Here is a 14,708-nt window from a genome sequence, read left to right as displayed (position 1 = left end):
GGCCAAATTGTCAAAACTGAGGTGCAAAAGTTTTAAGCTTGTGTCAAGAGATGGCGGTCTATGTTTTTTTTTTTTTAATGGACTGATCGGCGATTGACCCTAGTCACACCTGATGGGAAGTGAAGACAGAGTCTAAGATGGAGCTCATCGATTCAGTAATAGCCTATTCACTCTACGTTTAAAGAGACCGAGGTCGTATTTTTCTAGGAACACCGATGCTGGGAGCGCATTCCATTCCTTTGCAGTCCGCATTACAAAGGATGAGGCAAATCGTTTTGTACTGTGATTACACATTTTACTTCAACAGTAACTCTCTATAATACTCGATCCTCTTTGCTTAGACTAAGAGTTCAAAACTCGAATTGAATTTGTATTTGTACATTATGTACAAGTACGCCGGGACTCAGGAGGATAAGGGCAAGTAAGAGAAGCTTCTGTCACGGCCTGTTCCCTCTGAACTGGAACTCCAGTGCATTCTCCAGGTTTGCAGACAGCCACACTAGATGGCACTAATGTCACTACAGGGTCTACAGGACCGGGGGAAATCTTTTTATTGTCTTCGAGAGGAAGTGCTATGGTCCCTGACAGTGTGAGCAAAATCAACCACATGTTTGAATCACGTGTCTTCTGGCCTGGGTGTTTTTCGTCGGTTCCGGGGCAACCTTCCGAATTCTACGCCGAAAAAAGTCAGACGAAGCAATAAAGCCACGCTGTTACGTCGTTGCCCAGATCTATTGTTTAACTTTAGTTTGGTTCTTTTTTGGTTTTGAATTTATCTTCTTTTTGTGTTCTGTTTATTTTGTAGTTTCACAATGCCTTGGTGTTAACTGTTATGAATAATTAATAATAAATGTGTTGATATGGCGCGATATTTGTAAGCACTTAAAATTGCAGAGTTACGAGTTAATTACATTACACAGTCTTTTAATTGAATTTTTAAATTGGCCATGCTTTTGTAATGAGAGAGGAGGTTAGGGAAACATAGACTCTTTTGGAAAATTAATATTTTTCACTTGAACTTCTTGAGAGGCGTGTTTCGATAATTATAAGAGCTTTTGCAGCCCCGATATATTTGACGGCGACTGTACCTAGTAACTAATTCAGCTTTCAAACAAAAACTAAATCTAAATCGGTTCATCCGTATGGACCATACGCACAAATTTTTAACCCCTGACGGGTTTTTATAATAAGAGTTTTGAGTTTTTGGGTTGTCATAAGTTTGACGTCTATGTGTGTGTGTCTGTCTGTGACATAGTAATAGCTCACGAACGGATGAACCGGTATGATAAAATTCGGTCAAGCTACTCGGGGACTTTGATAAACCTTATTCTGTCTGAGCCAAAATATAGCCAATCTAATCTTGTCTAATTAACCACATGAACTTTCATAAGTTTTTAATTATGACAAAGTGTTTATTAACGCTCGAGCAGTTGTATGCACTGCCAAGGGGCGGGGCAACTGACAGCTTATACAATATGGGGCCGAGGGTTCAATCACTTGCCTCGTGCTGAATTGCAGTTAAAAATAAATAAAAATTGCATGCGTGATTCTCTTTTCGTCCTCTTCTTTTTTAGGGTTCCGTAGTCAACTATAGTTTCGCCATGTCTGTCTGTCTGTCCGTCCGTCCGTCCGTCCGTCCGTCCGCGGCTAATCTCAGTAACCGTTAGCACTAGAAAGCTGAAATTTGGTGCAAAAATAAAAATAATAAAAATTGTTTTATGATGATATTTTTTTTCATTCCAACATTTCCAACCCCAACGTGTGCTATATTGTTGGATAGGTATTTAAAAATGAATAAGGGTTTTCCAAGATCGTTTTTTGATAATATTAATATTTTCGGAAATAATCGCTCCTAAAGGAAAAAAAGTGCGTCCCCCCCCCCCTCTAACTTTTGAACCATATGTTTAAAAAATATGAAAAAAATCACAAAAGTAGAACTTTATAAAGACTTTCTAGGAAAATTGTTTTGAACTTGATAGGTTCAGTAGTTTTTGTGAAAAGTACGGAGAACTACGGAACCCTACACTGAGCGTGGTCCGACACGCTCTTGGCCGGTTTTTTATTGTTGTGTGTTTGTTATTTGTCGTGGCATCACCGAATGGGCCCTACCGAAGACCAGCGCTGGCTTCCAGCTAGCATCATGTTCAGCTAGCATCAGTTGGGTCCAGTTTGTGATGCGCACTTAATGCTCTGTTTTTTTTGTTCTTTTCTTGTGTACATGTTGTACGTACGTCCCAACTAGCAAAAGTCGCGCTTAGAACGATCTCAAGACTAAATTTTTTTTGGTTTTATATTGATTCTATATCATCGTATAAACCTGGATTTGGGCACAATTATAAGCGTATTTATTTTAATATCGTTCTAATATCACTTTTATTGCATACTGTTTGCTTTTACAGTAATCATGCCAAAACTAATTTAAGCTTCCTTAGGCTAATATCGCTTTCAGGTAAGTATTTTATAAGCCTGCATAGGCTTATTTTGGTCCAACGTTAGACTCTTATGAGCCTAAACAAGCTTATTTTGATTTTTGTACAATACGGTATTTGAAACATTCTAAGGCTATCTGCTTGGTCTGTAGCGTGATAAAAAATGTTGTGACAAAACAAACACTGAAGGTACAAATTACTATTTAGTAATACTTATATAAACTTATAATAGCGTGTTTCTTATCCTTGGTGCTTCTTCATATTGCGCAGTAAGTACTTGGGAAATATTATTTACAGTAAAATGGACCCTTATTTACACTTCAAATTTCATGCGCCCACTCTAATAATAGTATTTTGTATCCTCGTTAATTATTTTATTTCTATATTTGCAGTAAAAAGACGCCATTGTTATAGTTGCATTTTCTTAGTGCGCTATTAGACTATTATAAGATCATTTACTTAATATTAGCATTCTTGTATACCAATGATACGGCCATGTTTAATTAATTTAGGGTTCCTTGCTTTATCTATATAAAACCTCATTTTCTTAATCTTGACCTGATTTTATATCACTTGACCCTACAAAAACAAATATACTTATTGTTTTTACTTTTTATTCAAATGGCAATGTTGGTGATGTGAAATGGTTGTATACTTACAATTGTGTTCCCAAAATCGATTTAAGGTCTAATCACTTTATATTGATCTCATCTATTGTTTATTTAAGTATGTTTATTCTATATCACGCTAATATCGAACTAAATTACTGCCATTGATCTCATAATAGCTTTAAATAAGGTCACAAAAAGATGCACTATTGTATTTTTATGTTATGCTGATATTAGTCTGAAGTTCTTACAAAAACATTTATTAAGGCTATTATAACATCAAATGATCCAATATCACTCTAATATCTTACTAAACTACTGCTATTGATCTTATAATAGTTTTGAATAAGATGAAAAAAGCATGTACTTATAGTGTTTTTATGTTATGCAGATATTAGCCTGACATTCTTACAAGAGCATTTATTAGGACCATTATAAAATCAAATAAACTTAGAGAAGGGGACTATAAGAACATTTACTCTCAAGAACAATTAATCTACGTAAATGTTATTGTAGGAGTAATAGGCTTATAATAGTATTATAAAATGCGCTTATATACACATATGAGACTAAGTAATGAGACAGAGAGTTCTAGAGTGCGTACTAGCTTGTCTAAGGCTAATATAAGAGCATAACATTTTATAAAACAAATATTAGAGTGCTATAAGCCCATCACTCTTATAAAGTGAGCAATCCAAGACTATTTTGCTAGTTGGGGTGTTTGTGAGCGTCATGAATAAATGTCTTTTACCTTTTTTTATCTGATTAGAAATAGAACGTGTGTGTCGAGTAAACAATTACTAGTACCTGCATCAAAAAAAAAAATCGAAATATACACGATGCTTTATGGGAACCAAATAAACCAATAGAAACCCTGTGAGAATTATTACACTAACCACTCCACCGATGTTCGCCCGTCATTTATTTCTCGCATAAGTATAATAAATGTCATAATATCGTTGTCAGGTGGCTCTCATTTAGATTTTTGGTTATCCTTAACTGTGCGTTTCTCTATAGAAACTTTCTGCTTCGCAAAGTTAAACTGTGATATTTGGAAAGGGCATTTTCGCGAAAAAAGATTCAAAAACTTTTTTATCCAAAATAGGTAATCTAAATTTAATGTTTTTCCTACTCAGAATCACGAGCCCTTTCAATCCTACTAGGTAAAAAAAGCGTCCCAAATTTATTTTTTCCACTTCGTTACCAATTTTCAAACACTTTGTACAGCGGTTACAAAGTGGAAAATATGCAAAATAATAGAAACTTTTGGGCCCATTGTTTTGTCCCTTGTTTTTTGTCGTAGATCGAAAGGGCTCGTGATTCTAAGTAGGAAAATCATAAAATTTACCTACCTTAGAAAAAATATTTGATTATTCTCGCAAAATGCTCGAAAACATTCTTCCACGCTCCACTGCCGTGTCCACTGTATCCAGACATTATAGTCTGGCAATCATTACCTTTAAACACTCCACCGATATTCGGCCGTCGTTTGTTTCTCGCATGGCATAACTGTCATAATAAACGTTGGCAGGTAGCTCTGCCGGCGTGAAGAGAATATCGATCATTCGACGAAATTAAATCTTTGAAGATGTGACTAATTTGAACTGGGGATTAAAGAGCAGTTTTGACTTTAAGTTTTGTTAATATTATTTTTTTATGATTTATTGATAGTCTGTCAAACAACTTTGGCCATAGAGGCGCGAAGTTTTGTGAAGTGAAACCTTCGCGCATATTTTTAAATTTGCTGCATTTTTCTTTTGGCAGATACGGCTTGACAGACTATATTAAAACCTACTTATTTTAGCCGGTCCAACCAGTGTGCCACTAAAAAAGGGGCATAATTCATTATTTAATTGGGAAAACTTGAGAATATTATGCGAACTTTACTTTTTCTAGTGATAGTAGTGACTAAAACGGCTTGACAGACTATTGCTTCTAAGATCAGAATAGTCATCGATGAATCAACATTTCCGATAAATAGATACCTATCTCTTTCTAATTATAGCTGCATCTCTACCGGTTGTGATAATTTGATGCGAGTGTAAGCGTTGAAAGCCAAAATTGTTCTATAAACGCAGTATATTCGGAATCGTATCATGAGGGTTTACGTATTCTATTTCAGAGGTTATTTGTTTTCGAAATCGCTTTTATACGGAATCTAAGAATAATTTAATAAACACTTGTAATGTTATTGTCAGACCATAGTCACTGATAGTTTTTTTTTTAATTACTAACCTCCGCGGCGCGGTCGCGATGGCCATCGCGAGCGCGCGTGTTTTGTTTAAAAAGTTGTCTCATTCTGTCAATGAGTAAGAAAAATGTTGATCTGAAATAGTTATTTGTTATACAAGGGGGCAAAGTTGTATTTTAACGTCGAGTGTGGAATTGAAAAACGAGCAAGTGAAAGGATTCTATAGTTGAACCACGAGCGAAGCGAGTGGTTCGAGAATAGAATCCTGAACTTGCGAGTTTTTTAACACACGAGAAGTAAAAATACATTTGCACCCGAGTGTAACACAAAACTTTTCCCCTTACTATAGCGAGGAAACTACAACGCAAAAAATGCGTTTTTCACTGCTTCCAGTGGTTCCACAGGTGGTAAATCATCTTTATTACTAGATTCACCTACTTTTATCAATTTTAAAGCAGTTAATTTGACTTTATTCAAGGTCAAATTACTTTACCCACTAGTGGATAAAATGCGTTTTTACCCGCTGGTATTAAAGGACAAAACACGTGTTTCCGAGCTAGTGAGGGGAAAAATCTTTTGTGAATGAAACAGTGCAATTGCACATGTTTCAAAGTTTTTATACTATTTGTATTTCGAACACTCTAATTGACCGCAGCGATAGCAAGGTCTACGTTTTAACTCGAGCAATTTGCTTTTGTATGTCCGGATGTCTCGCTCTACAGGTCGCAATTTTGAACTGATTCGCGTGAAATTTTGTGACCAGATTCTATGAGCCAATAAAATTTTTTTGTCGTCCCAGATTTTGGAAATTGTTCAAAATGACAAAGTCATGCTGCCTCGCGCCTTAACTAATAGCCTAATTGATATCAAAAAAGTTTTGACTTTTAGATACATGTAGATAGAGTCCTTTTTCAAAAATTCAGACCTTTTGGAACACGAGTTTAGACGGTATATAAATATGTAAAATTTATTTGTTAGAATAAGTATTATAATTTCGCCAGCCTACGAATGACACGCTATGGCGCAGTGGTAAACCTTTTGCTTTGCAGTCACGAGATTCTGAGTTCCAATTTCCTGGGTGCCATAACTTTTTGTACGTTTTTGATTTTTGTATTTTTGTTTTTGAATTTTAATATCGTATCTTTAAGCTAGAGGAAAAAGACGGAGCCCCTTTAGGTTGAAAAATATACTTATATGTTTTGTTTTAATTTTCATGTGTTCGACTGAATTTCATACTACATATTTGAGTTGAATCATTTTTGACATGAAATATGGGTAAACGTCTACGAAATGTAAGGTAATAAACCAGACGTATTAAAAATACATATTTTTGAATAAATAAATTGATTTAATTGAGCACTAGAAAATACAATAAAATTCTTTTAGTCAAGACTGACTGCCATCTCTCGACAGAGGGCTAAAACATTTAGAACCTCAGTTTTGACATTTTGACAGTATTTACTTAATACAACCAAATACAACTTATTACGACCTGATATGTATCAATCCTCAAATCCTAGATGGCGTTATTGTTACTACTGAAATAAATGCTTATTACTGTTCACAAAGAATCAGTCTCAATTAGCATTAAAATATTGCGAGGATATCAGAAATTGCCCATCCTTTCTCAGTATGAATTCCTAAAATGCGGGATGTCTATAAGATTTAGTTATTTTGCATTTATCAAACATCGTTGGTGCAAACAAACATTTTTCACACACGCTAAGCTGGCGTTGTTAACACGCTTTTATTAGGTCGTCGTGTATATGTAACTAACTATGTAATGGAATCTAAGGCAGCTAATTTAACCATCTTTCAGGAGTCGTAGCGTAATGAAAATTGACAGATGTATGTAGTTCTGATGACAATACAATAATATGGTACAGTTGAACTGATCTGATGATGGAGCCGGAAGATATGAACTGGAACTACATGATGGAACATCGTATCATAGCTGTTTTTGGGTTTCTTAGAAGTCTTGTAATGAACTTTGACCATGATTAGGCTTCAAGGTCTAATAATGGAGCCGGAAGATATGAACTGGAACTACATGATGAAGTTTATTACAAGACTTTTCTAAGAAACCCAAAAACACCTATGATACGAACTTTGACGACGATTAGGTTTCAAGGTCTGATGATGAAGCCGGAAGATATGAACTGGAACTACGTTATGGAACATCGTATCATAGCTATAGGGTTTCTTAATTCAATTCAATTCAATTCAATATATTTATTTCGAAAATTAAAAAATCCATAGAGTGTTAGTAAATATCACAAATCCTTAAAACTATGTTAGTACTAAAACTAACTTAATACCTATTGACTATATATAAATAAATTTAATAACGACGTGGAGTGGCGATTGGCGGCGCGTGCAGCCGGACCCACCGCGCAAACAAAGGCGAGTCCCAGCGCTGCGCCAGCACACTTAGGATACTGTTTGGGCTGTCACGGAGACGACTGAGCCGAGACTTCTTAAGGTGAACCCACCCGCAAGAAATAAAGATAAACGTAGTAATTAAAATAAGTTGGGTTAGGGTCTTTTGTGACCCTTAACAGAAAATAAAGGGTGGGGCTCGGGGGGCGAAGCCCCCCATAAAAAAGAAAGATCAAAGTAGTATTTGAAATAAGTTAGGTTAGGGTTTTCCTGTGACCCTTAAGAGCAAATACAGGGGGGCTCGGGGGGCGAAGCCCCCGTTAAAAGACAGATCAAAGTAGTATTTGAAATAAGTTGGGTTAGGGTTTTCCTGTGACTCTTAAGAGCAAATACAGGAGGGTACGGGGGGCGAAGCCCCCCGTTAAAAGAAAGATCAAAGTAGTATTTGAAATAAGTTGGGTTAGGGCTTTTTTGTGACCCTTAAGAGCAAAAACGAGGGGGGTTCGGGGGGCGAAGCCCCCCGCATAAAAGAAAGATCAACGTAGTATTTAAAATATGTCGGGTTAGGGTTTTCCTGTGACCCTTAAGAGCAAATACAGGGGGGCTGGGGGGGCGAAGCTCCCCGTAAAAATAATGATCAAAGTAGTATTTGAAATAAGTTGGGTTAGGGTCTTTTTGTCACCCTTAAGAGCAAAAACGAGGGGGGTTCGGGGGGCGAAGCCCCCGCATAAAATAAAGATCAACGTAGTATTTAAAGTATGTCGGGTTAGGGTTTTCCTGTGACCCTTAAGAGCAAATACAGGGGGGCTCGGGGGGCGAAGCCCCCCGCAAGAAATAAAGATAAACGTAGTATTTAAAATAAGTTGGGTTATGGTTTTATTGTGACCCTTAACAGCAAATAAAGGGGGGCTCGGGGGGCGAAGCCCCCCGTAAAAAAAAAGAACAAAGTAGTATTTGAAATTAGTTGGGTTAGGGTTTTGTTGTGACTCTTAAGAGCAAAAAAAGCCCCCCGCATAAAAGAAAGATCAATGTAGTATTTAAAATGTCGGGTTAGGGTTTTCCTGTGACCCTTAAGAGCAAATACAGGGTGGCTCGGGGGGCAAAGGCCCCCGTAAAAAGAATGCTCAAAGTAGTATTTGAAATAAGTTGGTTAGGGTCTTTTTGTGACCCTTAGGAGCAAAAACGAGGGGGGTTCGGGAGGCGAGGCCCCCCGCATAAAAGAAAGAGCAACGTAGTATTTAAAATATGTCGGGTTAGGGTTTTCCTGTGACCCTTAAGAGCAAATGCAGGGGGCTCGGGGGGCGAAGCCCCCCGTAAAAAGAAAGATCAAAGTAGTATTTGAAATAAGTCGGTTAGGGTTTTCCTGCGACCTGTAGGAGCAAACAAAGGGGGGCCAAAAAGATAAACTAACTCAGTACCTATTTCAAATAAGTTAGGTTAGGGTTGTCTTGCGACCCTTAAGACTATAAATAAGGGGGGGGGGCTCGGGGCGAAGCCCCGCAAAATAGTATGACCAATGAAGTGTCTAAACTAAATTAGGTCAGGGTCTTTTTTGTGACCCTTAAGAGCGAAAATAGGCAGCCCGCTACCCGGGCTAGCGTTGACACTTGACACGCTTACAAAACTAAAGTTGATGGGGGCTTCGCCCACCGAGCCCCCCGCCAAAAAGGTAGACCAACGTCATCATCATCATCATTCTCTTGCCCTTATCCCAGTCACTCGGGGTCGGCGCAGCATGTCTTTCTCTTCCATACATCTCTGTCACTCGTCATCTCATCATAAACTTAGGTAGACCAACGTACCTATTTCAAATTTAATGAGTTAGGTTAGGATTTTCTTGCGACCCACCACCACAAATGGGCAGCCCACGTCGCGGGCTATTGTCGACACGCTTACAAAACAAAACCAAAATGGGGAAGTTGGGGGCGAAAAAAAAGATTAACGTAGTATCATATTATAAGTTGGGTTATTTATTTCTTGTGACCCTTAAGAGCGAAAATAGACAGCCCACTTTGCGGGCTAGCGTCGATACGCTTACAAAACAAAAATTGATAACAAAACTAAAATGTGGGATGGAAGGCGAAGCATCCTCAAGGGGGTCAGCAATGCTAGCATGATAGCTCCGCAGTTTTTTATTAATTTTGTTAAATGCAGTAATTGCCATAAAAGGGTTTGAGTTAAGTGCCTTTCGCGTACGAGTCATATGTCGCTTGAAACTGTCACTGTCGTGATTGGACTGTGACAATCACTAAATATTTTTCAACTTTGCGTTCTCTAAGCATGTCGCGAAGGTCTACAGCTCACAGAGCCACTAGTATTTAGAGGTTATGGGAGACTCTTCAAGTCTTCACGCTGAAGCTGTAAAGAAAAGGAAAAGAAAATAATGGGCTCTACGGCGACAACTTCGCGCAACGAGGTACCACTTCATAGTTCAAGCACCACGTTTCCCAAGCTAAACGATATAAACTGTACAAAAAGTGTAACCTATTTTTTTTATTTTCGCGCGTAAGCGCTGAGAGCTAAATTGTTGGATAAACGCAGTATCTTTGGAATTGGATCATTAGGGTTTACGCATTCCATTTCGAATGTTATTTGTGTTGGAATAAATCGCTTTTATAGGGAGTCTGAGCTAAGAATAATTTATTATAAACACTCGGCAGCAATTGAGATTATCGGCTTTCGTCTCAATTGTACCTATTGAAGGAGTTTGTATAAGTTTTAACCTAATTTAAATTTCAAACCACCATTTTTACTCAATTTAAAATAAATACTTAAAAATTAACAATTAAACAGTTGCTTCACTAACATGAAAACGAGGAAAAGAAATCATAGCAACCTACTTCATTGTATACCATTCGCTTCTACAACAATATTACGCTATAACAAAATTCATGAGTTTTCGGCTACCACTGTTAAATTGGCAGTTAAATTTAATGCACAAACATATTTTAGCCTAAAACTTCTAAAAGTGCATTGTTATTTTGGATATTTTTATAGGTTAGAGAGACATTTTTTGGGACAAGTTCAAATTTCGCGTCTGTCCAAAATGAGAAGCTCTTCTAACTAATATTCAAGTGAAAAATGCTAGATTTCCTCGCGCGGAAAGGTCACCAGCATCCTTGGTACAATGCCTCAAGAGACTAAATATTTTAGATATAATATAAACTAGCTATAAAGTTTTATGCTTAATATATAAATTGATTAATGTAAATAAACTGTTCGTAGATTTGATAAAAATGAATGTCTGCCCAAATACGGGTGCCGCAAGTCCAGTACTTGATGCTCTCATCCATTAGCTTTGAGTGTGCTATTAAACTAAATTTGGTAAAGTGCATTTAAGCCAGAACTTATTAGTCAAGCAAGTCTGGTATTCTTTGGTTTGGATAGTTTGGATATTATAAAAAAAATACCAGAACTTACTTAAGCTCATCACCATAAATTATTATTTAATGATTGAACCTTTTTGGATACTTATTTACAAAAATGTACTAAAATATATTTAAAAAAAAATAAACCTTCTATAGACACCACTGTTATCATGTCTACCTACGATCAAAAGATTGAAAAATAATTTTCCGTTTCATACAAATTCAGCCCTACTAAAACATTCCATAATCCTAACTACTCGTCTCAAAATACATTTTTTTGTAAAAAAAAACAACAACCTATGTGCTTGCTAAGATCTTTACAAAAAGGGTTTAATACTAACCACAGCATCGGTCCCAAAGCATCCATAAACAAACACAATACACTTTTTAAAACACAAAACGTCAATTTTCCCGCCGAAATGAGAAAAATGGCCGCGCGGCGCGACCGTTTCCCGCCAAGCGCGCCTAACTATGCCGCGGACGCTTGACACAATAAATTTTTATTAAGCATTCTGATTTCAAACGCAGTCTCTGCGTATATTATTATAATAATGAAGAAGCGTAATGTATTGGAGATTTACTGTAGGCGAAGTATTAACTTACTTAAATATTACCATTATTTAGATTTCCTAATGGAAATCTTTCGGCGGCTCTTATCAGTGTACCTATCCATAGGTAAGGTTTCTGACTTGTAGTTGCGCACATCAGATGGAGTTTTTGGCGGTCAAACGATTGATAAGCTGGCCTACAGTAAAATAGTAGCCTATGTACCTATATTAAATCCGTTGAACTTTTTTTTAATGCCGTGGTCATTATTCGCTATAACCCTTTATCCCAATTATTAGGGGCCGTCACAGCATGACTTTTTCTCCCATACCTCTCTATCTATCGGAAGTCATCTCATCATTCACTTGCATTTGTTTCATAGCCTTTCATATCATCTATTACACAGTCTGCCTGGTGGGCATTTTTGTGGTTATAATTCTCTTGATAACCATAAAGAACCGCGACATTTCTTGGAATATTTTGGCAGGGGCTGCATGCCAAAACTGTTTAATGGCGCGAGGTCCGTTGTATGAGACGTATTTCGTAATGATGCCAATGATTTGGTTTGTTTTTGGACTGAGTTATGACTGGGTCACATTGCCAAGGTGTTAGTAAAAGCATCATTCATTTCTTAGTCTCGTCTTTGTATTCTACGACTAGGGCCACTTGCACCACCCGCTTAACTCAAGGGTAGTGGGCTGTCAACTGTCAAATTCTATATAAAATGGTGGCTTAACCTCGGGTTAACCCTCCATGTAGGCAAATTTTCGGGTTTTTTACGCTCGCGTTTTCATTTTCATTTTGACTTTCTATATCGACCGCTGTCTGACATAGCTCAAATTTGTAGCCCTTAGCACCCCTTAGTGCGTTTTCACATTATCCGATCCGATATCGGATGTCGGACCGATATCCCATACATTGCAGACGCCATCTTGGATTTTTTCTATTGAAATCCTTCCGACATCCGATATCGGATCGGATAATGTGAAAACGGACTTAGGTACAGTACAGAGGTAATCTGCACCTCTTTTTCTTCGGCCAAACAGTTGCTTACAAGAACCTAAAGTACAAATTTTCCGTGACTTCTCTACCAAGTAACGTATTCTAAAATGCTGATAGCCACACGGTATATCAAATATTTTGATTTCCACATCGCCCTTTGATGTACCTTTGAACTTTCACAGCACAAGCGTGACGTCTCACGCGCGTCCGCTGCCAGCGGCAGGCGTGATAATTTAGATTTCAGTTAAGTATCTAATTAGTGCTCGCCATAAAACAAAACTAAATTAATCCGTTGCGTTTAAAAGCTTGGAACGGTTGATGGTTTGAAAGTAGAACGCATTAGTGCGGGGGAGATAAATTTTCGGTGCTACTTAGTCTTAAAATTATAATCAGAAGTGTTTGGAAAGCTTGAAGTCACCTCAGGTGTTTTTGAATGGGTAGAACCATGTGACATCTAGCGAACAACTTGCACTACGGCATATAATTGATTTTTACGCCCTCTATCGTTAATTTTCCTAAACATATCGAAAGTACATCGGATTTACTATTTCCTTTGACTGAAAACACCGTGATGTGACGTTCTCTCTCATTTAAGCTAGGAACATACTACGCGGACGTCCGTCGTAAAACGACCGCGACCGCGACCTATCAGTGTGCACGGAATAAAACATCCAGAGAGCCAGATTTCGATCGGACGTCCGTGCGCTCAAGGCCACGTCCGCGTCCGTCGACCGATAGTTTGCACGGATATGTGTATTTCCATTGTCCAGATTCCCGTCCGCGGTCGATTTACGACGGACGTCCGCGTAGTGTATTCCTAGCTTAAATCTCAGTGTAAACCAAGTGTAAACGCACACTAAACGCATATGCTTAGACATAGACAAAATATCCTGTTGACACGTCCTACCATAGTGTTAAACTTAATTTATGATGATGACATTGATGACAATGGACGACAATGCATGACGATTTTCTATTGCTCTGGTTTTGAGATATTCTAAGTATCCAAAAGTTATAATACTTAATATTTTCGAGAAGATCAGATTAAGTAGCCATCATCCAAAAATCTGCCTACAGTTTACGAAGATCTAGTCGGATCTCGAGGTGAACTACAAGCGATCGTGTTTATCTGGACTAAACAGAAGGCCGCTGAACATAGGAAGACGTGGTGTGACCTTGTGAAGGCCCTTTGCACCTTTATGGTTCTTAGGTCAGTAACAATAGTCAGTCATGTATAAATATAGAACAACAACAAATTATTGTGAACGAGCATGCCTCGAGCACGAGGTGTGGAAGGGCGTGGGCGAGCGTTGACACGCTGGAGATCGCTGGCAATGTCAACTATTTAGATGGTATCTGAGACGTGTATCCACTTGCGTATGGTGATGATTGTATCTACTTGTGTCTTGTTTGTGTTACACCAAATGAGCAGACAAACTGTCTAAGAGTACTATCGTACAGTATGGCCACTCCCGCTCCCCACTGAAAGTGCCGCCCACCCCCTCTCGGTTACCTCACAGTTACCGCCTGTCAAAAACGCGAACAGTCGACCTGTCATATCTCACTCATACAAGCATGGTACGCGTTCACCTACACGAGCTTAGATTGTGTGCTAGGAACGCGCCTCTTTCATATATTTGATCGCCAGTGTCCGAGATGTGCTAAGGGGCTACTCGTACCTACACAACAAGGGGGGTTCAGAGTTTCAAGGGTCGGCAAAGCATACGCTCTTAGTGCGTTTTCACATCCGATACGATATCGGATGTCGGAAGAATTTCAAAGGCAAAAATCAAAGACGGTGGCTGTATGGGATATCGGTCCTACATCCGATATCGGATCGGATAATGTGAAAATGCACTTAAGAGCTTATTTCCATGGGGAACGGTGATACTCGTACCTACCTACACAACAAGGAGTTTCAAGTTCCTTAAGGAGTTGCTTATTTCTATGAGGAACGGCGATTGCTTCACATCAAAAGGCCTACACTAGAACAGCGTGCGTAGCCGAATGGCACAAACGCTCACGAAACGAAACGCTAGTAGATATCTATCTCTATCGCTCTTGCGTATTAGCGCGACAGAGCCAGATTACCTTTCGCGGCGTTTCGTTTTCGTTTCGCGTCGGAGAAATGCCATTCGGCTACGGGGCCAGCTGATGAAAGCCTGAAACATTCAATGAACGCGTC

At 38.4% G+C, this 14,708-nt stretch overlaps 1 protein-coding gene across 1 annotated transcript in view; it reads right to left on the bottom strand.

The window, feature by feature from the left end:
• LOC125231258 (SET domain-containing protein SmydA-8) overlaps positions 1-11,432 on the bottom strand; it is a 32,324-nt gene extending 20,892 nt beyond the window's left edge. The window contains exon 1 of the mRNA XM_048136649.1: positions 11,317-11,432. The gene's annotated coding sequence lies outside the window, so the exon portion shown is untranslated. The remainder of the gene's footprint in view (positions 1-11,316) is intronic.
• Between the last annotated feature and the right edge of the window lie 3,276 nt (positions 11,433-14,708).

This window comes from Leguminivora glycinivorella, chromosome 11 (genome assembly GCF_023078275.1).
Source record: "Leguminivora glycinivorella isolate SPB_JAAS2020 chromosome 11, LegGlyc_1.1, whole genome shotgun sequence".
Classification (NCBI taxonomy): domain Eukaryota; kingdom Metazoa; phylum Arthropoda; class Insecta; order Lepidoptera; family Tortricidae; genus Leguminivora; species Leguminivora glycinivorella.
Note: the sequence above shows the minus strand (reverse complement) of the source record. Positions and strands in the feature narration are given on the sequence as shown.